This window comes from Molossus molossus, unplaced genomic scaffold (genome assembly GCF_014108415.1).
Source record: "Molossus molossus isolate mMolMol1 unplaced genomic scaffold, mMolMol1.p scaffold_m16_p_4, whole genome shotgun sequence".
In the NCBI taxonomy this organism is placed as follows: Eukaryota; Metazoa; Chordata; class Mammalia; order Chiroptera; family Molossidae; genus Molossus; species Molossus molossus.
This window is the reverse complement of record NW_023425377.1, coordinates 126,572,152-126,598,155: the sequence shown is the minus strand read 5'-3', so window position 1 is coordinate 126,598,155 and position 26,004 is coordinate 126,572,152. Positions and strand designations below refer to the sequence as shown.

The 26,004-nt window shown below is 54.7% G+C and overlaps 1 pseudogene; it reads left to right on the top strand.

Annotated features, from left to right (window-relative positions):
• LOC118615818 overlaps positions 1 to 25,040 on the top strand; it is a 50,829-nt pseudogene extending 25,789 nt beyond the window's left edge.
• Positions 25,041 to 26,004: the final 964 nt, after the last annotated feature.

The following is a 26,004-nucleotide window of genomic DNA, read 5'->3' as shown; positions in this document are numbered from 1 at the left end:
GTTGGTTTTACCGAGCCAAGCCACGGAGACTTTTCTTTTATAATTTTTTTCTTTATTGATTTTAGAGAGAGAGGGAGAGAGAGATGGAAACATCGATGAGCAAGAGCATTGACTGGCTGCCTCCTACACGCCCCCCACTGGGGATCGGGCCCACAACCTGGGCATGTGCCCTGACCGGGAATCGAACCGGTGACCTCTTAGTGCAGGGTCGATGCTCAATCACTGAGCCACCCCTGCCGGGCTTGAAGACTTTCCCTAAAGGAGGTGTTTGGTGTTGAGAATAGGAGATCCGATGAGTGTGGGAAGGGTTTGAGAGGCTTATAGACAGAACATAATTAAGGGGTATCTCAGTAAAAATTCACTCCCTCGTCTCTTGTCGGTTTGTCCTCTAAGAAGCACAAACCAGAGAGCATTCCGTCGATGCTGACGGTCACGGTTCATGGACTGTTTATACCCACATGACAGGCCCAGTTAAGTAAACTGAAATGACAACATTCCGCCTTCCCAGGCCCCATAGCTCCAAGTGTGAGGAGTTGGCGTGACACGTGGCTGTCATGTGTGACCCCAGGATCAGTTATCCAGCCTCCTTCCAAACCCACCCCCGTGGGTGTGTGGTGCCGGACTCACTCGTTATGAAACGAATTAAAATCTCAGAGAAAACGCTCATCCCATCTTGCTGAGCACATGTCCTCCAGCTGCATTACCATGAGAGTGTTGGGGTCTGTCCAGAGTCCCGGGGGGTCGCGAATGGCCCTGCGCCAAGGTGACGTGGGAAAGGACTGGCCTCGGGGCGCCGGCTCTGCCCCAGGGCTCGGACATGTTCACCGAGTGCGTTTGCCTTCCCACATCAGCACTTTCATGACCCACCGTCCAACTGCGGGAATGACCGGCTGGGGTCGTGCACCTTTGTGAACCTGGCCAAGTCCGTGCAGAGCTGGACCAACATGAGACTGCAGACCCTGCGCCCGTGCAGCTGGCCCGCAAGTACTTTGAGCTCTTCCCGGAGCGGAGAGACCCTCTCTGGCAGGTAAGGCTGGTGCAAGAATTGGTGTGTCGATTACCCCACCACACTTATCTGGCAGTTCTGTAAGATAATCCAGATCTAAAAAGTGAAGGCATCTTGGGTGGGGGCGGGACGGGGGTGAGAGCGTGTATTTAGGAAATGTTAGTGGATTTGAGAAACCACTTCTTCCCTATTGAAATGGAGTCCTGCTCCCCAGTGGGCCAGCTCTCTGTGCCCAGGAGAAGTCCGGGAACTCTGAGTTCCGCGGGGCTTCCGCCGTGGGCTGGTTTTAGGGGCATGAGGGTCGGTGGGCAGACGCAGTTGGCTGAAGGGTGAGGAGACGGACAGCGGGGTGGGTGTCCGCCTTGAACACGTGCCCATCTCCAAGGACAGATGAGGAAAGATCAAACTGGCGTCTGCCTTCTGACCTTGGGCACTCCAGCGGCTGCGGAATCTGGGCAGCTTTCAAAACGTCACTCGGGAATGACTTTGGACAAGGCAGAATCCCTGAGCTTACGAGACAATGTCCCATAAATGGAGCATCTGAGACTCTTCCGGGGGAACCAGGTTTTCAAAGCGGATACTCTCAAATGCCTTGAATTGCAGCAACATACTGTGAACTTGAATCGCCCACTCCATGATCTGGGGAAAGAATAATCTTAGCAAATAAGTTCACAGTAGTTACTGTGTCGAACCGGGGCTTCTTTACTTATGTTACCCCATTTAATCCTCACAACTACCCCACGGGGTAGGTACAATTGTTATCCCCCTTTTACAGATGAGGAAACCGAGGCACAGAATGGCTGAGACACTTAAGAAGCTCACACAGCTGGAGTGTGGTGGGGTGGGGGTAGGTTCCAGGCGTCTGTCTCAGGGTGTGCTGTCAATCAGCCATCTGTCCCAGGGTGTGCTGTCAATCAGCCGTCTGTCTCAGGGTGTGCTGTCAATCAGGCATCTGTTTCAGGGTGTGCTGTCAATCAGGCATCTGTTTCAGGGTGTGCTGTCAATCAGCCGTCTGTCTCAGGGTGTGCTGTCAATCAGCCGTCTGCCTCAGGGTGTGCTGTCAATCAGCCGTCTGTCTCAGGGTGTGCTGTCAATCAGCCGTCTGTCTCAGGGTGTGCTGTCAATCAGCCGTCTGTCCCAGGGTGTGCTGTCAATCAGCCATCTGTCCCAGGGTGTGCTGTCAATCAGCCGTCTGTCCCAGGGTGTGCTGTCAATCAGCCGTCTGCCTCAGGGTGTGCTGTCAATCAGCCGTCTGTCTCAGGGTGTGCTGTCAATCAGCCATCTGTCCCAGGGTGTGCTGTCAATCAGCCGTCTGTCCCAGGGTGTGCTGTCAATCAGCCGTCTGCCTCAGGGTGTGCTGTCAATCAGCCGTCTGCCTCAGGGTGTGCTGTCAATCAGCCATCTGCCTCAGGGTATGCTGTCAATCAGCCGTCTGTCACCGGGTGTGCTGTCAATCAGCCGTCTGTCCCAGGGTGTGCTGTCAATCAGCCGTCTGTCCCAGGGTGTGCTGTCAATCAGCCGCCTGTCTCAGGGTGTGCTGTCAATCAGCCGTCTGTCTCAGGGTGTGCTGTCAATCAGCCGTCTGTCCCAGGGTGTGCTGTCAATCAGCCGTCTGCCTCAGGGTGTGCTGTCAATCAGCCGTCTGCCTCAGGGTGTGCTGTCAATCAGCCGTCTGTCTCAGGGTGTGCTGTCAATCAGCCGTCTGTCTCAGGGTGTGCTGTCAATCAGCCGTCTGTCTCAGGGTGTGCTGTCAATCAGGCATCTGTTTCAGGGTGTGCTGTCAGTCAGCCGTCTGTCTCAGGGTGTGCTGTCAATCAGCCGTCTGTCTCAGGGTGTGCTGTCAATCAGCCGTCTGTCTCAGGGTGTGCTGTCAATCAGCCGTCTGTCTCAGGGTGTGCTGTCAGTCAGCCGTCTGCCTCAGGGTGTGCTGTCAATCAGCCGTCTGTCTCAGGGTGTGCTGTCAATCAGCCGTCTGTCCCAGGGTGTGCTGTCAATCAGCCGTCTGTCTCAGGGTGTGCTGTCAATCAGGGTCGTAGATGCTGCTGGACTTACCAACAGCTGATGGCACCGTGACGCCCTGGGCAGAGCTCAGTACAGTTCACAGACTGACTGACATGAGCTCTGAACTCCATGCTCAGTTCATTCAGCTGTGAACTGGAGCTAATCCCCCCGAGCACACAGACAACCCCAATGAGACACAAGTACACAGTCTAGTAGGTTCAAGTTGGTGGCTGTGGAATTATCACCACACATAACACACATTTTTTACATCTTACCTTGTTTTTTATGTCTTAGAGGAAGGGAGAGAGAGAGAGAGAAACATCAATCGCTTGCCTCCCACATGCACCCTGACTGGGGATCAAACCCACAGCCTGGGCATGTACCCTGACCAGAAATCCAACCCACCACCTTTTGGTGTGCAGGACAATGGGTGACACTCCAACCAACTGAGCCAACTGGCCAGGGCTCTGTTTATCTTAACCACTCTAACACATCACCAAACGTTAGCCACTGGAAAGACAGGCAGTGTTCCTGCAGTTTAACACCTTGTTTTTAACCTGAAATCATAATGACTTGAAACCAATATTTCTCTAGAACAGCAGCCAACAAGAACACCCTCCTGTTAGTCTTAACACCTGCGGCTCACTGAAAGTAGGCGGAAGGCGTGTTTAACTGCACGTACGTACAGTGCTAACAGTGAAACAGAGCGCTGTCCTGCCCACCCATTTCTCGAGGAGCAGGAAAGGGGACTGTCAATTCTCCACATAATATGCACTTTACAGTTAAAACTGAGGGTGTTCTGACTCAGCGATTTTCCACGGTGTGCTGCAAAGATTTCTAAAGCACGCAGTGCCTGCCTGGCTGGTGTGGCTCAGTGGATTGAGCGTTATCCCATGGACTGGGAGGTCCTGGTTCAATTCCCCATCAGGGCACATGCCCAGGTTGTAGGCTCAATCCCCAGTAGGGGGCGTGCAGGAGGCAGATGATCAATGCTTCTCTCTCTCTCTCTCTCTCTCTCTCTCCCTTCCTCTCTCTCTCTCTCTCTCTCCCTTCCTCTCTCTCTAAAAAAAACTATTAAAAATATATTTAAAAACATGCAATGCCTGACTATTTAGTCAGGGGTACTGACCTCTTCTCCATTAGATTGTCAAATTAAAAAATGACAACAGCAAACACAACAATAGCCATCCAGTGCAAATGAATCAAAATTAGTCCTATTTTTTGTCAGAGCAACAAAAATATAATATTTCGGCGTGCTGCAGGATCGAGTGATTAGTTTGTGAGCGGTGAGATGAGAAAGGTGGTCAATCGTGGGTCTAGGTACATCTTGCACAGATCCCTCAGGTCATGATTCTCCATCACTTTACCATTTTGCTGAAATTTAGTGCTTGTTAGCATCATGGTCTGTAAAGTTATAGTTTTAATATCCATTTATTGACCTTTGAAGGCAGCTGAAAGAAATCTTCTGTCTCTTCAAACAGTATTATTATGGCCTGACCCATATTCCTTTGAAGCAGAGCAGGAAAGCTCAGTTACTTAGACTTAAAACCTGACACCATCCATAGTTCAACTAGTCACAGAAGGCTGGGAGCGTATCTCCTTTTAGGTTAGCAGAGCACCGTCTCTGCCCAACACGCTCACTATTTTAATACACACATATGAACACATATACAAACACATGCATGCACACAGATGCACATACAGACACAAACTCATGCACACAGATGTACACATGCACACACAGTCATGCACACATATACAAATAGATGCACACACAAACACAAACTCATGTACACACAGGCACACAGATGTACACATGTACACACAGTCGACACACGTGCACACAAGTGCACACAGACACACATGCACACAAGTGCATGCATGCACACAAGTGCACACACGGACACACATGCACACAAGTGCACACACAGACACATGCACACAAGTGCACACACAGACACACATGCACACAAGTGCACACATCCACACAGATGCACACACACACTCGTGCACACATGCACACAGACACACACAGATGCACATGCATGCATATACACTTGTGCGCACACACACACAACTGCGGGCAGCAGAAGAATGACTACAGCTCAGCCTAAGGGGCTCCACAGCGGAAGTGTGTCCCCTCCCTGCCAGCCCAGCAGACACAACCTTGGACAGAAAGGAGCTATCTGAATGCTCCCATGATGCCACTTCAAGGCTACTTTCCTGGGACGGCTTTTAAGGGGTGGGAAAACTCTAGCACATAATAGATACTCATTTGAAAAAAAAAGGAACCATCTCTCCGTTCTTCTCCCATTCAGAACCCTTGTGATGACAAGCGCCACAGAGACATTTGGTCTAAAGAAAAGACCTGTGATCGCTTACCAAAAGTTTTGGTCATCGGACCCCAGAAAACTGGTGAGAACGTTTCTCATTATAACGAACCCTCAGTGTAATAATGCACCCCAGTCTCGTCACATGGGGGTCTCAGACTTCCCATGAACACTGATGACACGGTTTCTTCTCTGATGTCATCTTTGTTTACCTGGAGAGTGTGCTTTATGCTAATCTGAGTGTTTCTCAAAGTGAAAAGGGTGAAAATAGATGCCACACAGTTTGAGTCCCAGGCAGTCAGTTTGGTGGCACACGTTACTTTTATCCGGGAATCTTAATTGAAATGTGTTGCTATTAACATGTCTAAAACCCGAACCACCCGGTGTTTGGAGAGTGACTGACAGGACCTCCTCAGGAGCCTGATGGACACATGAGCCCCTCCGAAGCAGCCGGCAGCTACGACGTCTCCAAGTTGTTTCCTGCGCAGGTGACGGTTGTCTAAACACTGAAAGGGTGTTTGACAAGCAGAATTCCTAGGCATAAACACAACTTTGTGCTAAGAGAGGTGTTTATTCACACCCAGGAGAAATCCTTTGTACCTTTTCTTAAAGTGATGTGTGATTTTTTTACCCTGAACTTCTGCTTTCTGTAAGAATCAGTATTAAAATAAAGCCCAGTGGACATTTCAAAATGCCAACCATCCATGTATCCTGCCTGAGAAATTCTTTGGAGCCCTGGGATTCTGGCTTCACAGAAAACAGGCATTTCATCCACACCCCTCCTAAGGGAAATCGCTTCCTTCTCCCCTCACTTCTTCAGAAGGAAGCTGGGAGTATTTTTCTGAATAATTTTACACATGTGCAGAGCCATCTGGATATGCAAATATATTTAGTGTTAAAACTAACAAAAATATAAAAACAGCCTCATGGATGATTATTTGAATGTGTGTGTCTATGACTTTACACACACACACACACACACACACAGAGGACAGTTCATTCAGACCCAAGAGTATGTGTAGGTGAAGGCACAATACAGAAATCATTACTTAATTTTTTGGTCAGTGATAAATTACATCATGCCTTTTACCAACTATGCAAACAATTAGATCACTTCAGTTTTTTCCATTTGTCTTGTTAATGCTGGTCATGCTGTTAAAAGCAAACAATGTGATTCAATACAATTCTTCAAAATAAAATTCAGAAAAGAATCCTTTTAGTTGATCTAAGAAAAAATTAATCTGCATTTCTTTTTCACATTTTAATAGCCATTACTTTCTATCCTTGCAAGATTTTATTCTTTTCCATTTTTTTTTATTTTTAAAATTAATTTTAAAGAGAGAATGGGAGGGGGAGATAGAAACATCGATGAGAGAGAACATCGATTGGCCGCCTCCTGCACGCCCCCCACTGGGGATCAGGCCCACAACCTGGGCATGTGCCCTGACCGGGAATCGAACCAGGAACCTCCTGGTGCATGAATCGATGCTCAACCACTGAGCCACACTGGCGGGCTGCTTTTCCATTTTTTTTTAAAACACATTTCTGAATTTGAGCTCAGTAAAGCTGTTATTTAAAAACCTTCCTATTCAGATAAGGCAGATACACACAGAGGTTATCTCCGCTGAGCCTGTAAAACCCTCAGAGCCCAGAATTGTCTTCCCCACTAGGAAGATAAGAAAATGAAGACCCAGGTTACATGCATGTGTTCCAGTCCGCCCAGCTGCTAAGTGCTAGAAAGGAAACCCCTGGTGATAGAGCCATGCCTGGCTGACCACGCTCCAGAAAGATTGACTCCACTGTGGATTTCGAATACTGGAAGGTTTTTCCTAACAAGTTTTAGATCCCACTCTACATGTCTGCTAAGGCGGTGACTTCCGTGTACTGAAGCAGAAGTTCTGGGCCAGGGCCAGCTCCCTGCGAGTGTGTACCTGCGAGTGTGTACCTGCTGGCTGAGGCTGGAGACCGTGCTGAGTCGGGCCTGAAGTTTCATTCCCCACAGTCATCGGAGAGGGTAGATACAAACTTCATTGACTGGCCGGGATATCATCTAGAACAGCTGCCTTTTTCGATTCATTGTTTCAGATGATATTGCTGTAGACAGAGTTATTGTAACAATTTTTCCGTTCAGTTACTGTGGTAGATTTAAGTATAATACTACGGCAAGCTTAAGAGAGAGGTAGGAACATTCGAACTGTGAAACAGCATTTTCTGCAAGTGAGAGAATACGTACGAGGCCGAGTCTGACTGCCAGCTCGGCCTGGAACACACGGGGCGGGCCAGCCGTCGAGCCGTGCAGCACGGTCCCCTGCAGCAGAGACGGACCGGGTACACCGCCCTCTCAGGAGGAGCACAGCAGGGAGGGACCCGTTGTATCCTGAGCTCAGAAACACAGTTACTGCTGCGGCCCATGGTTGAGTCTTCAGCCACCTGAGCTCAGGCCTCCACGTTCTCTGGGGCAGGGGGGGCAAGTGACACCCTACGGCTCACCCTCGGGCTCCGACCACCGACTTTCCAGTTTATGACATTGTCACTTTGTAAACCTCACACGGTTTATCTCCAAGTCTACAAATCTATACGGCTGTCTGTGACATGTCACCCTCCTTCCAAAAAAGGCCACTTCTGTACATTATGCCCCTAAGAAAGGGCACCAATTTTTTTTTCAAATGTAGCAATCTCAACAATGTTGACACTGCTTTCTATAACGATGTAGGTACATTCCAACTGGAGCACACTTGTTGAAAGATTAAATTCTGCCTCAAACCACCCTGGCCGGTTTGGCTCAGCGGTTGGAGCGTCCGCCTGCGGTCCGGAGAGACCCGGGTTCGGTTCCCGCTAAGGGCATGTACCTTGGTTGCAGTTTGTCCCCGGCCCTGGTTGGTCGTGCAGGTGGCAGCCACTCGATGTGTCCCTTTCACATCGATGTTTCCCCCCTCTCTCTCTTCCTCTCTCTCCCTCCCACTCTGTCTGTACAAAGGATGGAAAAATGTCCTCGGGTGAGGATAAAAAAATAAAAATTAAATTCTGCCTCAAACTTAATGAGCGTCCACAGGCCTCAGGAAGAACTCTATAGGAGAAGCCAAGCACAGCTTTGGGGAATGCCCTGTCTTGTATTGAGGAGTGACATCCTTCATTCACACAGAGCTCTATTCACCCCCGAGTGCCTTCAGGTACAACGTGTCTTTTATCCTCAGAGGCAGCCCGTGAACTAAGCGAGGCAGGTGATCCCTGGTGACCGAGCCGGACCTACGCCAGCTGCCCAGACCCCGCGACACGCTTCCCCTCGCCCGGCAGCAGCTTCTCATTTCAGACCCCGCTGCTTCCCGTAGGCGGGCAGCTCGTCAGCTTAACTCACGGAGCGCCTCTGGGTACCGTGGCGCGTTGAGGTCTTGGTTTGTCGATGAACTTGCAATGCTAAGAATAGGAAACTGTGTGTCATTGGATTAATCTCTAAACCTCTCCTGTCTTTGCAGGGACCACCGCTCTGTGTCTGCTCCTGGTCATGCATCCCTCCATCCTTAGTAACTCCCCCAGCCCCAAAACCTTTGAGGAGGTACAGTTCTTTAATAGAAATAACTACCACAGGGGCATTGATTGGTAAGACGGGTTATTAGTATAAATCTAAAAGTATATGTACTGTGCACCGTATAAAATGAGCACTCACGTTTATAAATGTAGACATTTGTAGCCACAAATGAATGTTATCCTCTGTGCCTTGGAAATTGACGGAATACGTGAAGGAGCACAGAAATTATTCGTAACACATGCTTCTTCGTTTCTGAGGAGGCTAGGGCCTCGGGAGCCCCCTGTGTGATTTCAGTTTGCATTAATTACAGATGTGAGGTCAGAGAAACTACGCCCAGGAATTTCATTTCTCCCTAAGAAAATACGTTCATGGTTGTCTCCTCTTATGCACTGGCATTGGAGAGATGCTATCGTCCGTATACAGCAGGTTCTATTTTGTTTTGGCATAAAAGGTAAATAGATAGAGCTAGAAAAGTGTATACATTTCATGAGTCATGAAAGCCAGAAACAAAAGATATCAACCACGTACAAAATTTAATGTGGGGGCCTTTGAATTCAGATTAGAAATATGTCAACCATCTAAGGAAAATCGTTAAACGTCAACGTTAACGTGTCAAACGCACACAAGCCCAGTGATAGAGCAGGACCAGAGGTTGCAAGCATGTTACTCATCAACCAAATCTACAAGTCTTGCTGTTGAGGTATAAATTCTGGGCAGAAAGTGGTACGAAGAGTGAAATTCTCACGATGACTCCGGAGAACGAGAATAACGAGCATAAGCATTGTGCATGTATTTTAGCATAAAGCTGATGTGTTAACCTCTGCTGTCAGCGTGCGAGGCCTCGGCTTTGTAAGCGTCAGCACCTGAAGGTTCACGTGCGGGTCGCCCGACGGGAAGATGAAGACCAGCGAGCACCTGCCTGCACCCCGTACATTCTGATCGCCACCCATTTTCCTGCCAGTCCCCAGCACCGTGCCCGATGGGCCCTGGCTCCCGCTCAAGGACAGCGGAGAGGTAGCGGCCTCCTCTGCCAGCTGCGGTTTGACCAGCGACTCTGACATCCGCGCCTGTGTGCAGCAGGTGGCCGTGCCAACATCGGGACCCCAGCAGGCGCCGGAGCTGCTGTGGGTGCAGACGGGTGCGGGACCTGGGTCCCCTGTGACTTGAGAGTATCTGTGAGGAGGATCAACTTGAACAGAAAGCTGTTCGGAGCTGGAGGTGCGTGGAGGCCCGGCCACAGGGATGGCGTCCCTCACGCCGCTTACAAGGGACGACAGAGAAGCAGAAAGCTGAAGCGCATGACAAACTGTCATTGTCACGCGCTGGAACACCCCAAGTGCGGACACCGCTGATGGACAAATGACAGGTGTAGAGAAGCAGTTAGCACAGAAAACAAGTGACAGCAACTGCTAGTGCCGGCTCCTCGGTCTCGCACCGCGTGTGCCCCGCCCTTGGACGCGCCTGGCCTCTCCTGGGACACCAGCATCCCCGCTGTGGCTCCGGCCGCAGAGCCCCGGGGTGGAGGTCACGTGCCTCGGGCGCCAAGGTCACGGGACAGAATCCAGCCGGCACAGCGAGTCCGCCTGGACGGGGTCAAAGCGGGCTGCCCTGGAGGACCGGCAGCCTCCCACAGGCTCAGGGCACAGGCCGCGCAGGGCAGGGCCACGCAGCAGACTCCGTCTCCGGCGCGACAGCCGAGTTCGCAATCAGAAGCTGTCGGAGACGTGATTAACGTGCACAGTGAAACCACACGTTTTGTGGTTTGATGACCAACCACTGCAACCACGGGACGCGCGGGTGGCGCTCGGACAGCCGGGGGTCCCTCCACAAGTACAGCCTCTCGCCGTCCTCATCTGGTCGGAAGCAATCGCTCGGAAATACCCGGCCCACCCAGGTGGCCGGCACACGCAGGGCCGCAGTCACGGCTTCAGCGGGAAGCGCTGGGCGCTGCGGAAACACGCCGAGGCTCGGCCCAGCAGCCGTTCGCGGTTGCCCTTCACGGGGCTGCCCGGCTCTCGTGTTGCGTGGATTCCTCGGGTCATCTGAGTTCACGCTCTCTGAATGTGCACCTGCTTCCGCTCCGCGAACATGAAGCGGAACTCCGCTTCCTTGTTTGCCCAGCAAACATTTTTCAGGGACCTGTAAGCACCAGCCACTGTTCCGGAAAAACGTGGGCCCGTGGGCAAGCACCAGGGGGGCCCCTGGAACCAGAGCCAGCACAGGGCTGCCGGGAGGGCCGTGCTCAGAGCCCGCGGCGTCTGCACCACACCTACCGCCGCCTCTGCCGACCCGCGGAGCCTGTCTCTGCATCAGCAGCTTCAGACGAGCTCGGACTGAGTGAGCACCGGGGACACGTGGGAGGCCCCAGCCCCCGGGCCGGACCGGCGTGAGCGTCTCGGTGAACACGGGCCTGGAGTTTGGGACCAGCCACACACAGTAAATACGCAGCACACAGAGCCGACCCAACTCCAGGAACTCCTGTGCGCTCCTTCCCCCAAGGCTGCCAGGGTGACTTCACCCCGGGGCGGTTTCCAGAGAACGCCAAGGGTTTCTCGCCGCCTGCGTTCCGGGATGTCGCTCTGTCACCCCAAGCTTGCGGGGTGACGGCTGGGGTCCTGCCCACAGCTCCCTGGTGCGAGGCGAAGGAAAGAAAACGCTCTGTGGAGAAGTCCTCGTGCCTGACCAGGGCTCCTTGGCTGGGGACCCGTCTGGGCAGCCCGAGAATTGGAGGGGGCGGGGGCGGGGAGGCCATGTCCCACCTGGGAGGGGCAGTCTGCTCCCTCTGTCTGTGTCTTCGTCATCGCTCATGTCTTTTTGCCTGACATCAAGTGAAACAACGGGAAAGGTATTGGGGGCAGCATTTGCCAATGGGATGCGTGTCCCGTGTGTTCCCCCTTTGCTGGTCGTGGTGGGGGACACACGCCCTCCGCGAAGGGGCTTTGCTGAGGAAACTGGTAATGAATGTGGGGGACACCTCTGACGTCCTCATCACCGGGGAGAGTACAACCAGAGTCTCACTCTGAGAAACACTCCTTTTCCAGGTACATGGACTTCTTCCCGGTCCCTCGAACGTCGCCGCGGACTTTCTGTTTGAGAAGAGCACCGGCCACTTCCACTCAGAGGAGGCTCCACGGAGAGCAGCGTCTCTCGTCCCCAAAGCCAAGCTCACCGCCGTCCTCCTGGGCCCTTCGGACCGTGCCTACTCCTGGTACCAGGTAAGGGGGTGCGGCAGCATCCGGCAGGAGCGCGGGAAGCAGGCAGGGGGCGTGGTCCTCCGCCGTCGCCACCACCTCGGTTCTGACGAGAGGGAGGCTGGTTTCTACGTCTGCAGACGCGTGGATACATTGTTCCCTGTTGCCATGGAGAAGCTAACTTTCTCCTTATGATTTTATTAGTTTTTTTTACTCTCTTAATTAACGTATTGAATAGGGTGCATTAATGCAATGAAGAAATCAAATTAAAACAGAAACCAAATGATTAAATTAAAAAGCACTGGTGTGTATCTGTGCTTTTAGAAGTAACATGCCATACTCATTTATAATCATTATTTTTCACCCCAAACACGCGCGGTGCTGCTGTGATCGGCTCGGTGTTACCGGCGAGGAGTAGAACAGGCCCCCCAGCAGCAGGCGGGTCGTCTCGCCAGAGGCAGAGGTGACAGGTCAGGCTGCAGCCGGGCCCCTGCACTGTGCCAGCAGCCACAGAGAACATGCACATGAACGAGCTTAGCTGTGTTCCAATAAAACTTTATTTACAACGAGTGGCCGCCCGAATTTAGCCCGTGGGCTACAGAATAACGACCCTGACCCCAGAAGAGACGAAATGACTCCTGGTACTGCAAACGTGACCCAGTGGCAAAACGACATGGACGGACCGTCCCGCTGATGCCCGCCGTCCCCAGCCCCCCCGGGAGCCTGCCCTGCTGCTGAGGCTGGGGGGGACCTCGCCCAGCAACCACCACTCAACTAGCTCGGCACACGCTAACAACAACACTGCCAAGCAAGGGCACTTTTGCTTTAATACAGCATTAAAAACGGTAGAAGGGAAAAGCTGTCCCAGTGACATCGTTATCACCGAGTGGAACAGGTTCAACAAGAACCGTCGAACTAAGCGTGAGAGCCTGGAGTGACCGGAATCAGCGCCTTGGTCCCCGGGGTCCTTGGTCACCCTCCCCGGGTGGTCGCTGGAAGCCGGCTGGATGCTCTCACGCGGTCACCCGTTCACCAAGCAGTTTCGGTGACGACCGTGTGCAAGGTGCTGCTCTAAGTTGCTTTGAGGGTAAATTAACACATGTGGGCGTTACCCCCAAGGCTGCTTTCGGCGTCATTGGAGAAATTGGTGTAACTGGCCGGCTGTCCATCAGGAAGTGCGGAGGGGGATACAGCCCCTGACGGGACAGCAGGTGAGGCCCACAGCGGAAAAGCCCGAACACCCCAGGAGCTACCGGGCAGCTCCCTAAGGAAGGGAGGATTTGTAAGGGGAGACGCTTAGTGAAATTAAAATGGACCATTTGGATTGGTGCAAACAGGTCTCCCTGCGTGTGAGGGGTCATCGGGGTCAGGGTAGAAAGGCAGGCGAAGGCTCCGTTCCCTTGGAAGCTGTAAAGTTAAGATAAATGTGGACGCTGTGTCCGAAACCCCTGTGGTAACTCGGTGCGTGCGCGGCGGGCCTCCGGCTCCGGGCCTCCAGCAAGGCAGGGACGTGCGTGCTCACCGATGGGGTTTCACGGGACAACCCTTCTCACAGCAGCACGGCCGGGTTTCTCCGCTCCCGTCTAACCCAGGCAGCTAAGGTCCCCAACAGGAAAACACAACCCCAGGGCAGGTCTGTGGCTGGCCAGGGCGGGAGAAGTCGCACACAGACCAGACGGCAGGGTCTCAGACGGGCGCATGGAGAGCGTCCGCCCTGCAGGGCAGGGGCGCCCGGGAAGCTGAGGTCCCCGCTGCACCCTCGCTGTCACCTCAGACCCCAGAGCCGCCTGTTCAATGACAACAAACAGCCCCGTAAATGGCCGGATTCGACCGGCGTCCTTCACCCTCCCACCAGGTACCTGAGAAAAGAGAGACGAGGCTCACGGACTAGGACAGAAGGACACTGGAGCCTGGCGACCACTTAGCCCTGAGAATCTGCGACTTCACTGAGGAGGGAGGGGTCGGGCTGCAGGCTGACGGCGCCCCGAGATCCGAGTGACCCCCGGGCGGGGTGCAGGCTCGGTCCAGTGGCCTGTGCGGGCACACTTCGGTCTCAGCGCCCCGGGGTGCCGTCCGCGTGCGGGAAACATCCCCACGTTCGCCCCGAGCCCAGATATTTATGGGTGATTTCCGCAAACGTCTGGGCCCGGGCTGAGCCCTTAGGGAAACGGCCCTGTGTGGGCTGCTGCTCTCCCGGGTTCTGTACAGGAAATGACTTCATGCCTCGCAAGGGTCACCGCTCAGTAAAATGAGGGCGGCTTTGAGCCCAGGGTGTGCGACGAGGCTGTGCGTCCGCGGCCACGCGCCGGTCACGGGGCACGGTGCTCCCTGCACAGAGCGCTTCTGGAAACCGCGGCCTTCGGGAAGGAGCGAGTCCCCCCCTGTGCGCTCCCACACACGATGAGTGGGTTGCTCATGGGCTCCGGGGGGCTTCACACGACATCCAAAAGTTTATTTTCAGAATAAAGTATACCCACCGAGGGCGCAACTCTGTAGGGCTGGTTAGGGAATCCTGTCAGTAAGAATTCGCCCCCCCCCCAGGTCCCCGCTTTCCTCCTGCTCCTGGACGGTGTCCTCGTCCTTCACTGACGGGGGGACACCTGCCCCAGGGAGGCAGCCCTTCCCCCTTGAGGCGTGTGGGTTGGTCTGTGACTCTGGTGCCCGCCTTCCCGCCCCTTCCCGCCGCAGCACCAGCGGTCACACGAAGACCCCGCCGCGCTGAGGTTCGGCTTCTACCTCGTGGTCTCGGCGGGGCCCCGCGCCCTCCGAGCTGCGGGCCTTGCAGAAGCACTGCCTGGTGCCCGGGGGGTACGCCAGCCACATGGAGAGATGGCTCCTGCACGTCCCCCCCCTCCAGGTACAGGTGAGGACATGGGGCGGGCTGCACTCCGTGGGGGATGCGTTACTCGTGAGGAGATCCCCGCTTCCACTCTTACGTGTAGTGATGACGGGCCAGGACGCAGAGGGGTAGAAACCCCTGCGCTGCCTTCCCCGTGGTGTTCGGGGCCATGCTCCATGCGGCTCCCTGTCCGGGCATCAGCCCCGATGGCGGCGTCACCGGCGACATCTGCCCAAAGCAGCGCGGTCACGTCAGACGTGCCTGTGTGTCCTCAGCCGTCCCGGACGAGCAGCTGCCACCTGTGGCCATTTGAACATCATAGAGCATGAGGATGCAGCTCCTCAGTCACACTGCCCACATCTCAGCTGCATGTGGCCACCTGGGGGACACTACACCCGTGGAGCATGGCCATCTGCAGGGACAGGGACAGTGGAGAAGGGGGGACAGTGGAGAAGAGGGGGACAGTGGAGAAGAGGGGAGACAGTGGAGAGGAGGGGACAGTGGAGAAGAGGGGGACAGTGGAGAAGAGGGGGACAGTGGAGAAGAGGGGGACAGTGGAGAAGAAGAGAGTGGAGAAGAGGGGGACAGTGGAGAAGAGGGGGACAGTGGAGAAGGGGGGGCAGTGGAGAAGAGGGGGACAGTGGAGATGAGGGGACAGTGGAGAAGAGGGGGACAGTGGAGATGAGGGGACAGTGGAGAAGAGGGGGACAGTGGAGAAGGGGGGACAGTGGAGAAGAGGGGGAGAGAGTGGAGAAGAGGGGGGACAGTGGAGAAGAGGGGGACAGTGGAGAAGAGGGGGACAGTGGAGAGAGGGGGACAGTGGAGAAAAGGGGGAGACAGTGGAGAAGAGGGGATAGTGGAGATGAGGAGTCAGTGGAGAAGAGGGGGACAGTGGAGAAGGGGGGGCAGTGGAGAAGAGGGGGACAGTGGAGAAGGGGGGACAGTGGAGAAGAGGAAGGACACTGGAGAAGGGGGGACAGTAGAGAAGAGGGGGACAGTGGAGAAGGGGGACAGTGGAGAAGAGGGGGACAGTGGAGAAGAGGGGGACAGTGGAGATGAGGGGACAGTGGAGAAGAGGGAGACAGTGGAGAGGAGGGGACAGTGGAGAGGAGGGGACAGTGGAGAGGAGGGGACAGTGGAGAGGAGGGGACAGTGGAGAAGAGGGAGACAGTGGAGAGGAGGGGACAGTGGAGAAGAGGGAGACAGTGGAGACGGGGGACTCGCATGGGGCTTGGTGACCCCGGCATGTCCTGTCATTCATCTTGCCTGGCCCCGCCCCTCCCTGGCCAGACCCCCATCACCACCTGCCCCGCCCGTCCAGACTCCTGTCCACACGCAGTTCTCCGGACCCTCATCTTGCCCTGTGACTGGAGTATCAGTGTTTCCTGAGCCTGGACGGTGCCCCCTTCGGAGGGAGCCCAGATAGCGGCAGGTCCGGTCAGGGCACCGGGCTGCTCTGGCCCCCTCGGTCCCGCAGCGTCCTTCTGAGGGCGGTCCGGGTTCTGCATGGGTCGGACCTGGGTTTCCGCTGCGGTTTGAGTCATGTCCTCAGCTCTCTCCATCCCCGTGGGGGCTCCCTGGTTTCCACTGTCGGCGGGACTTCCCAGATCACAGCACACGCGTGCATCTGCTGCGTGTGACTGACCCCGCGCTCCAGCCATGGGTGGGGTGGCCTGTCGGGTCTCCGGATGGCAACCCCTGGGCGCCGCTCACAGATACGCCCGAGGGCGGGTTCGCTACACAGTCGCCTGTCTCTTCTCCACGCCCCTTTCTTCTTTAATTCAGCTGCTGGTTACTGATGGGCAGCAGCTGGGAACGGACCCTGCCACAGTGATGGGTGAAGTCCAGAGGTCCGGGGGTCTCCCGTCACTACAATTACTCCGAAGCTCTAACTCAAGCTCACGTTCTAAGGAATGACTGAGGTGCCGGCCGAGACCTGGGTTTAAAGACACCACCGTGTGGTGACGCAAGGTTGGGTCAGCTGCTCCGCACACCTGGTTCTGGTCCAGGGGGACATCCCCCTGGGGAAGCACACTTCCACCGCGTGGCCAGGAGACGCCCCACACCCCTGCTGACGTAACCCTCAGGGCTCCTCCTACGTGGGTGATGCTGGGCCCCCAAAGCCAGACGAGGTGGTTCACCAGGGCTTGTGAACTGGATCCCCCTCCTCCTGCAGGTTTCAAAATCAACGTGGGCAGCAGGAGCCGACATCGGCGGTGCAGGGGCGGTGCAGGGGCGGTCCGAGCTGTGCTGCCTGCCCGGCCCTCGGCCCTCGTCCTCGTAGGCCTGACAGTCACCTCTCCACCAGGGGCCTCCGCAGTGCACCTCTGGGCTGCTTCCTCTTGCTGGTCCCCTCGGATTTCCTCCGGTACAGACCCCACCTGGCAGGGAGCAGGGGGAGGCACCGGGATTTAAGGAGGCGCATCCCCTCGGGGCGGTGCACCCTCAGCTCAGCGCGGAGCTGACTTGGGCCTCACGGGGCGTGTCAGGCACAACCTGGATCTCAGTCTCCGGCACCGGCGTTGCCGTCAGCCTGACGGGGTCGTGTTTGTCCCTACGTCACATGCCTGGAGCAGCTCAAAGATGCTGAGTTGGACGGGCCTGACTCGCACCCTAATAGATACGGGCGTCCGCCGAGAACGCAGGCACACTCAGCAGCCGATAGCTCGATGGATGTCTCTTTCTTTTCCGACTTAACCCACTGGAATTCATAATGATTCAAAGAGTGCATCCGTTTTGGGGGCACAGCCTGCACACTTTTCCTTGTAGAGTCACAGACGGCGCCTTGAAGGAGCTGGAAAGGCCGAGGAATTCTCCCACCGTGTCTCCGCGTGAAACTCAGCTCTGCGGGCGGACGGCCGTTCTCTCCCCGGTGCTGCCCAGCTCGAACAGGACAGACAGGGTCCCTTCTCTCTGCAGCAGCCCGTGCGGGGCGACAGGGCAGGGACACATCCGGGACCGACAGCCTGCGCCGGCGCACGCAGGACACGTGGCGAGGGCGTGTTGGTTCTGAAGGAGCGGGGCGGCTGGAGTGTCGGGCTCCCTCCCTGGGCGTCATTTCCTGCGCTGGCGACTAGCCCCTGGCCTCCGTGGTTTCCACGCGGTTCAGGTGTTCGCACGGACACCGGCCCCAGGCCCTGCACTCCCGGCGCGGCCTCAAGGGGAGCTGGGCGGTTTCAGCGAGAAACGCAAGTCCACGGTCTGTCTCTCAGTAGCCCCGAGAAAGGAACGCTCTCCTTACCCTGAGCCCTTTTCGGTTTCAAGTTGGCTTATCTTGGGTCCTTTTTATGGGAGAGAAGCCGGGTGTTCCACAGAGACACGCTGTCTTCTTCCCGCGGTGTCCTTGGCCCGCACACTGTGTCTGTCCCTCACGCCGAGCTCAGAGGAGCGTGTGTTGTCCTCGCGGCCCAGGGAAGAGCGGGAGGGGGAGACGACTATCAAAGCCACATGCTCGCCCTGGCCGGTGTGGCTCAGCGGTTAGAGCGTCGGCCTGCGGTCCAGAGAGACCCGGGTTCAATTCCCGCTGAGGGCACGTACCTCGGTTGCAGTTTGTCCCCGGCCCTGGTTGGTCGTGCGGGTGGCAGCCACTCGATGTGTCCCTTTCACGTCGATGTTTCTCTCTCTCTCTTCCTCTCTCTCCTTTCCGCTTCCCACTCTATCTGAACAAAAAATGGAAAAATGTCCTCAGGTGAGGGTAAAAGAAAGCCACGTGCTGAATGCAGAGAGCTGGGGCTCGCTCTGCACCCGGGCGCCCCGGCGAGAACTGCCGTTCACGACCCTCCAGCCCGGCGGGGCTCTGGAGTGAAGTAGCCCAGGAAATGCGGGTGGTCTCTGCAGGCCCAGCCTCTCACCAGCGGGGCCCCCCCCAGAGAGGCTGTTCCACCCTCCAGTCTCTTGTCCCGTTTTCTCGTCAGTCACCAGCTGCCCACACACACGGCGAAAGCACAGCAGCGGACACACCGCGAAAGCACAGCAGCGGACACACCGCGAAAGCACAGCAGCGGACCTGTGGGGAACGTTTCAAGTTCGCGTCACTGTCGTCGGTCCCGAGGGGTCTGCGTGCCCCTTCACCTGTGCCCCTCGTCGCTGGTCACTCGAGGTGAAGCAGCCGGACCGAGAGGCTGTGCCTGGGTATTTCGGACCGGCTGCAGATGACGGGGCTGCCACGGGCGTGTGCTCAGGAATGTCATTTACCGCTTCATCCTTTTCCTGCCGGTGACAGGGGAGCCTGTCTCTTCGGTGCTTCAGGAAATTCACTGGAAACCCCGTAAGCATGCAGTGAGCTGCAGACAGACCTGAGTTCTCCGCCAACCCCGCAAATCCAGCCCTTTGCACACAACAGACTTCGTGGAGGAAACCACCTCTATCCAAAGGCTTTGCCGTACAATCTTGGCGGGAAAGAGGACTCCAGGGAACAGATCTATGAACCGATTGTCTTCAACACACAAAACAACGCCAATTTCAAAACCACTTTAAAAAAAATGGCGCTAAGTTTCTATCGTCAGGAGTATTGTTTGTCCCTTTCCACAATCGCTAAAGAAGATGGTCAAGACTTTCCCATTTCATACCATATTGGATGGGGTGTGATGTCTCACGATGGCTTAATACAGATATCATGGGCTCCAAATGACAGGTTGAATGTGTACCAAAAAAAAAATCTGATTTTCTTAATGCGTGTGGATGTGGTTGGAACTTTGTCATTCAACTGGGTAAATTAACACTTGACAGTTCTCGTCCCCCATATCCTCGTCCCTCCATCACGAACAGGATTGATCCGCCAACATTGCTTTGGCTTTCGCTGTTAGGTGCTGTTTTAAAGCTGACTGATCGTTTGAGGGAAAGTGGGGGAAACAATGCTGAGCATGATGCTGTGCGAACTTATTTAAGCTGAAGTGAAAGATACAGACTTTTTGTTTTTCCATGAATGTATCGATTCTTGGACCTCGCCGTCGGTGCGTCCACGGAATGTGCACGCTCAGAAACACCAGCAAACACGGGACCTGCCATCTTCATTCGCTGTCGTTAGCCCATCTGTCCGCATCAACGACGCCAGACCGAGCCGTATGGATTTTCAGGACGAACCGACTGCGGAACCATCCGTGAATGGGCTGTAGGGGATTGAAGGCCAGGGGTTGAGTCAAGATCGTGTTTGTTGTGCTGTGTGGATGGGGCTTCGCCAAGTGAGAAAGAACCGTAGCGGCTTTAAAAGTCAGAAGGCCGGCCGGGTGGCTCCGTGGACTGAGCATCGTCCTCTGGACTGAGAAGTTTTGGTTCGATTTTCGGTCAGGGCACCTGCCTGGGCTGCCGGTTCGATCCCCAGTGTGGGGTGTGCAGGAGGCGGCCAGTCGATGTTTCTCTCTCACATTGTTTCTGTCTCTCCCTCCTTCCTCATCAATAAAAACATAAACATAAAACAACCGCAGACGGACTTCTGCTCCTCTATCGAACCTCATTCCCCCGGCCACGGAGCGCCTGCTGCCCAGGGCCTCTGCCCCTGCCTTCCCGAGGAGCCGGAGTAGGAGGGGCTGCAGGGAAACTTCTCGTGGCAGAAAGAGCAGCCACCGCGGTAGCTAGTCTGCTGCTCCTCTGAGTGACCAGGAAAGAGCCAGGAACACTGAGAGGTGGAAAAGAAGAAACTGTCTACTCCCCACTCTTAGGATGACTTTGCTTCCGACAGTGGTTACAATGTTGCAAAGTCAGAATCACGCAGGTGTCATCAGTATTCTGCGTCTGCTGCTTCATAACAGCACTGTGACAGGTGCGGTTCGCTCCACTTTTCAGCAGCAACGGGGGCACAGAAAGGCTAAGCAAGCGGATTCGGGAGGCCACGCCCTCCCGTCTTCACGTCGGTCCGAGACGTTACAGCCCGAGGAAAACGGTACGTGTGTCTTCGCTAATGAATAACATACACCAGGAAGCGCTTTAAAAACCCGAAACCTTAAAAGGAACTAAGTTGTCTCCAGCTTGACCGTCACAGAAACCCATGTGCCCTAGCCCTTTGGCTCACCAGTGACAGCATCAGCGTGCAGACAAGGAAGGGTCTCGGGTTCGAATCCCCGTCCAGGGCACGTACCTGGGTTGCAGGTTCACCCCTGTGCGGGCGGCAACCAGTCACTGTGTCTCTCTCTCCCTCCCTCCCTCGCCTCTATGTAAACTAATCAATGGGAAAATATCCTCGGGTGAGGATTAACCGAAAAAAATAAATAAAAATAAATAAGTAAATGAAAATAAGAAGAACCCATGTCCAGACTCACTGTCGCTTCGCCCCCTTAGTGCGTCCTCCACTGATACGCCAGCGGAGGCCACACAGAAACGCCACAAAGCGGCCGCAGCACAAGTCGCAGCAGCAGGTGTCGGCAGGAGCGGGAGACGGAGCCCGCGGTGCTGCTGCTGACCGTGTGCCGCGGCCGCGCCGGAGGGCAGCTCCGCGGCTTTGTGACTTAACGGGCCTGACAAACACTCGGGTGCACTCCTGAGATCTCTCCCAAGACGAGGCAAGTGTCCGCAGGCGGGTCCCCAGCAGCCCCGCCGGAGCCGATCCACTGTCAGTTTGGTAACGAGATCCGGCAGCCTCACCAGCAATGGAAAGGGAGGTGCCCAGAGCAGACAGACGCAGAGAAGAAAGCAGACCGGTCTTGCCTGCGGTGACACCGAGGACTGGCCCCCACGGTCTCTAAGGGATCGGGGGGGGGTCTACACTGGATTGTGGTGGTAGTTGTGCGACTGTGTGGACTCCCTGCAGATCACTGAGTGGCACACGTAGAGTGGGTGAGGGTTATGCCAGGGTAATGACACCTGGACAAAGGCTGACAGGAAATAAAATGTGGCAAATGGTTCAACGGCTCCTTCGTTTTCACTTTTTACTCAGCTGCCGTTCGGTGAACGTTCACGGGGACACACACTCTGCTGGGCCGTGAAATGGGAAGACGCCTAACTCCCGATCCGTAGGGTCGGATGAAGGCGCAAAGGATGAGAGAGCTATAGAGAATATTCTGGGGGCCCTGGCGGGCTGGCTCAGCGGTTAGAGCGTCAGCCCGGGGACCAAAGAGTCACGGGCTCGATTCCGGTCAAGGGCACGGACCTCGGTTGCCGTTTGATCACCGGCCCTGGTCCGGGTCATGCGGGAGGCAAGCAGTCGAGGTGTCTCTCTCACGTCAATGTTTCTCTCTCTCTCTCTCTCTTCCTCCCACTCTATCTGAAAATCAATGGGAAAATATTCTTAGGAGAGGATTAAAATAAATAAATAAATATATACATATATATGTGTGTATATATATAATATGTGTGTGAACTAAAATATAAATGCAATGTGCTACTATTATTTTGATTATAAAATTATGGTGTGCAGGGCAGGGGGACGGAAGGAGATGGGGGAAAAGGAGAAACATCTATAACAAAAATAAATACATAAAAAATTAAAAATAAACAAATAAAATTACGGCATGAAAATTCAAATTTATAGGTGCTATTACTTTAATACAGAACTGGTAGCAAAACGAGAAGGTAGCTCTGGAACATTCAGTTCACCACAGCTGGCGAACCCTGTGATTCATTGCTCCATGTCACACCAAAGCCTTTCTCTTCCGTGGCCCCGTACCTACGGCACCGGCGCTGAGGAACCCGAGAGGGTTAAACCCTGACTGTCCTTTCTTTTTTTTTTTTTATCCTCACTCGAGGACATTTTTTCATTTTTTGTTCAAATAGAGTGGGAGGGAGAGAGAGGAAGAGACAGAGAGAAAAACATCGACGTGAAAGGGACACATCGAGTGGCTGCCACCCGCACGACCCCAACCAGGGCCGGGGACAAACTGCAACCGAGGTACGTGCTCTTAGCGGGAACCGAACCCGGGTCTCTCCAGACCGCAGGCTGACGCTCTAACTGCTGAGCCAAACCAGCCAGGGCCTGGCTGTCCTTTCTAAACCCTGGACACGGAAAGAAGGGTTGGGAATCGCTAATACACTTCCTTCCAGATGAAGGACGTCGGCTTATTAACGTCTATTAATAGGGGCGCTTCTGCCGACGTTTCTGTCGGGGATCCCGCCAACCCGCAGCCCTGACAGATCGACCGATAATTCTGCCAAAACACTGACGCAAAGTGACAGAGTGACAACGAGGCCGGTTTCCCTGGTTACACGTGTGGGGTCCTTAGACCTTAGCCCTGGCTTGCAAACACTTTTTTGTGTGTGTGTCTTTTCTTGCTGTTTTTATTTATCCTCACCCGAGGACATTTTTTTCCATTTTTTGCACAGATAGAGTGGGAGGGAGAGAGAGGAAGAGAGAGAGAGAGAGAAACATCAATGTGAAAGGGACACATCGAGTGGCTGCCCCCCGCACGACCAACCAGGGCCGGGGACAAACTGCAACCGAAGTACGTGCCCTTAGCGGGAACCGAACCCGGGTCTCTCCGGACCGCAGGCCGACGCTCCAACCGCTGAGCCAAACTGGCCAGGGCTTTTCTTGCTGTTTTTAGGTTTGATTCTCACAAAGGTTTCTGGTGTCAGTTATGGAAGAAGGGAAAAGGAAATGCTGGGGAAGACCCAGGGCAGAAAGTACCCGCCGATGGACCCCGATGTGAGTAGCGTTGCCGTGCTCACTCAGCCAGCAGAGGTCTGAGCGATAATGGGTCTAGTTTCTTAGAAAGAGGGTCAAATCAAAAGTCAGCCTTTCTAAAAATTAAAAGTGCGTTTGGATTTCAGTGCATCCGGTTGCCTGTTTTGATTTCCCCGATGATATATCACCTGTCAGGCAAGAATAAAGTAAAACAACAAGACTTCCCACTTGGAATCAGAACAAAGCAGCATCTTATCCCAAAAAGAAATGTCAGCAGAAAAATGTTAACTAAAACCAAGGTAGGAAACGTGTCCACTGGAAATAGAAGATGGACCAAAAGATTCCCATGTTTTCAATTCCCAGTCAAGGGCACGTACCAGCCCGAGTCGGGCTCACGTGGGGCGCAACCCATCCATGTGTCTCTCTCACATCAATGTTTCTCTCTCCCTCCCTCTCCCCACTCTATCTAGAAATCAATGGGAAAACATCCTCAGGTGAGGATTAACTAAAAATAAATAAATAAGCACAGGAAATTAAATAGAAGCTTTTATCTTTCTTTTCCTTTGTTGATTTTAGAGAGAGAGGAAGGGAGAGGGAGAGAGAGATAGAAACATTGATGAGCGAGAACATCGATTGGCCGCCTCCTGCATGCCCCCCACTGGGAATCAGGCCCACAACCTGGGTATATGCCCTGACCGGGAATCGAACCAGTGACCTGTGGGTGCTGGGTCAACACTCAACCACTGAGCCACACCAGCCGGGCATTAAATAGAAGCTTTTAAAAGGTTGAACTCAACTAAAGATCCCAGCATAGTGTAAAGCAGGCAGTGCGGACAGAGGCAGAAACGCCCCTCGCCACTGTCCTGACCAAGGTCCCACGAACTGGGCACAAGCCTCCCCCTGCTGTCGCAGACCAGGGCCCCCCCATCCTCGACAGTCTCGGTAGGGGACACCTCCTCTTCATGGAAGTCAGGAGAGCTTCCAGGGCATTCTGCCCTCCTGGGCTGAGACAGTGCCCGCCTGCCAGGTCACAGGGCGACCCGTGCCCCTGTGTGTGTGCAGGGCTGGCCAGAGCACAGTCCCCCGTCGGTACTGGGTAAGTGTCTCCAAGTCCTCAGTGTCCCAGCGTGAACGTAGAGTAAGAGGACACAGGCGTAGTTGACGGTGCAGACTTGCGAAGCTCACTCTCTCCAAGGCTGGGGTGATGGTCACAGAGCGAAACAGTAAACCGTCAGCTCTGAAGGTCGATTATTCCCAGCAACCCCGTCCTTTCACATCGGCTCCCGCACAGTGAGATGACACACACGTCCACCGCGGACGCTCTTCCCCGGTGGAAGCTGTGCATCCGCTGCCGTGTGTTTTGGAGAGGAGCCCCGTGTGCTAAGTGATCCGTCCACACGCGTCCTGCAGTCGGTGTGAGCCTGTGAGCGGTGCAGGGTGCTGTGGACTGTGACACACCATGTGCTTCCGTCCCCAGAGCGGAGCCTTCCTGTCCGGCTACGACCGGGCCCACAGCGTGGAGCTGTCCAAGCTGCTGCACCGGCTGGGCCAGCCCCTGCGGCCTGGTTGCGCCAGGAGCTGCAGAAGGTGAGGTAGCGCTGATGGCAGCCGTGCCTCCCCGAAGCGTCCAGAGCTGCCAACAGGCTGTTTAAACATATACGTCTTCAAGGAGAACATGGAACAGAGTCCCGTCCACGTGCCGGCACGTGGATGATGAGGAAAGAAAAAGTACCTGCACCACCTGGGAGCCAGGGCCTTGCCCCCATCCCTTGCCTGGGCTGCCCGTAGCTGCCGGGCACCCCGCAGGTGGGCAGCGGCCGGCATGACTATCAGCCACAGACGCAGGGCTGCTCAGTCGTCACGCTTTTTACAGCCACTACGGCTGTGTTTCTGCAGATTTTTAGACCACTGTTTGCCGGGACAATGTTTTTTTATTCTTTGATTCTAGAAAGTGTCCTGCAAAACAACAAGCAAAGTGAACATCACAATTCAGCCTAAAATGCCAAAGGCCTAACCCGGTGAGCAATGCTTGCCGACTGTCAGTCCACCAAAGCCTCTCGAAAGGGCTGAGAGACCGCAGAGGGACATGGTGAGGGCGCCCTCTAGTCCCAAAGAGAGAACTGCTATAGCAAAACAAAAAAACACAGTGATTTTTCAAACACAGGGTCCAGGGCATTTGTGTAGAAACGACTCACCCTCCATAACCCAATGGTCATGCCGCGGGAAAGCCACCAGCTGGTCACCAGGACACAATGACCGTTCCGACACAGTGAGAAGCTGTGCGGTGTGGACGGACTGGGTCCCCGGAAAGGGGGGACCTGTTGGGGTCTGAGGGAGGGTCGCTGACACAGGCCCCCTTCCTCCGGGCCGCCAGGCTCCCCGTCCTCACTGGTTCTGCAGAGACCCCGCACAGAATCTGAGGTACAAATCGTCTCCGGACACAGATGGCGATTAAATGGGGGTCACTTTTTTTCCTGTGTTCCTCAGAAAAAAACCTAGTCAGTGGAAACTAGATGAGATGTTAGGTTACTTACCCTTAAATGATAGAAAAACCACCTGT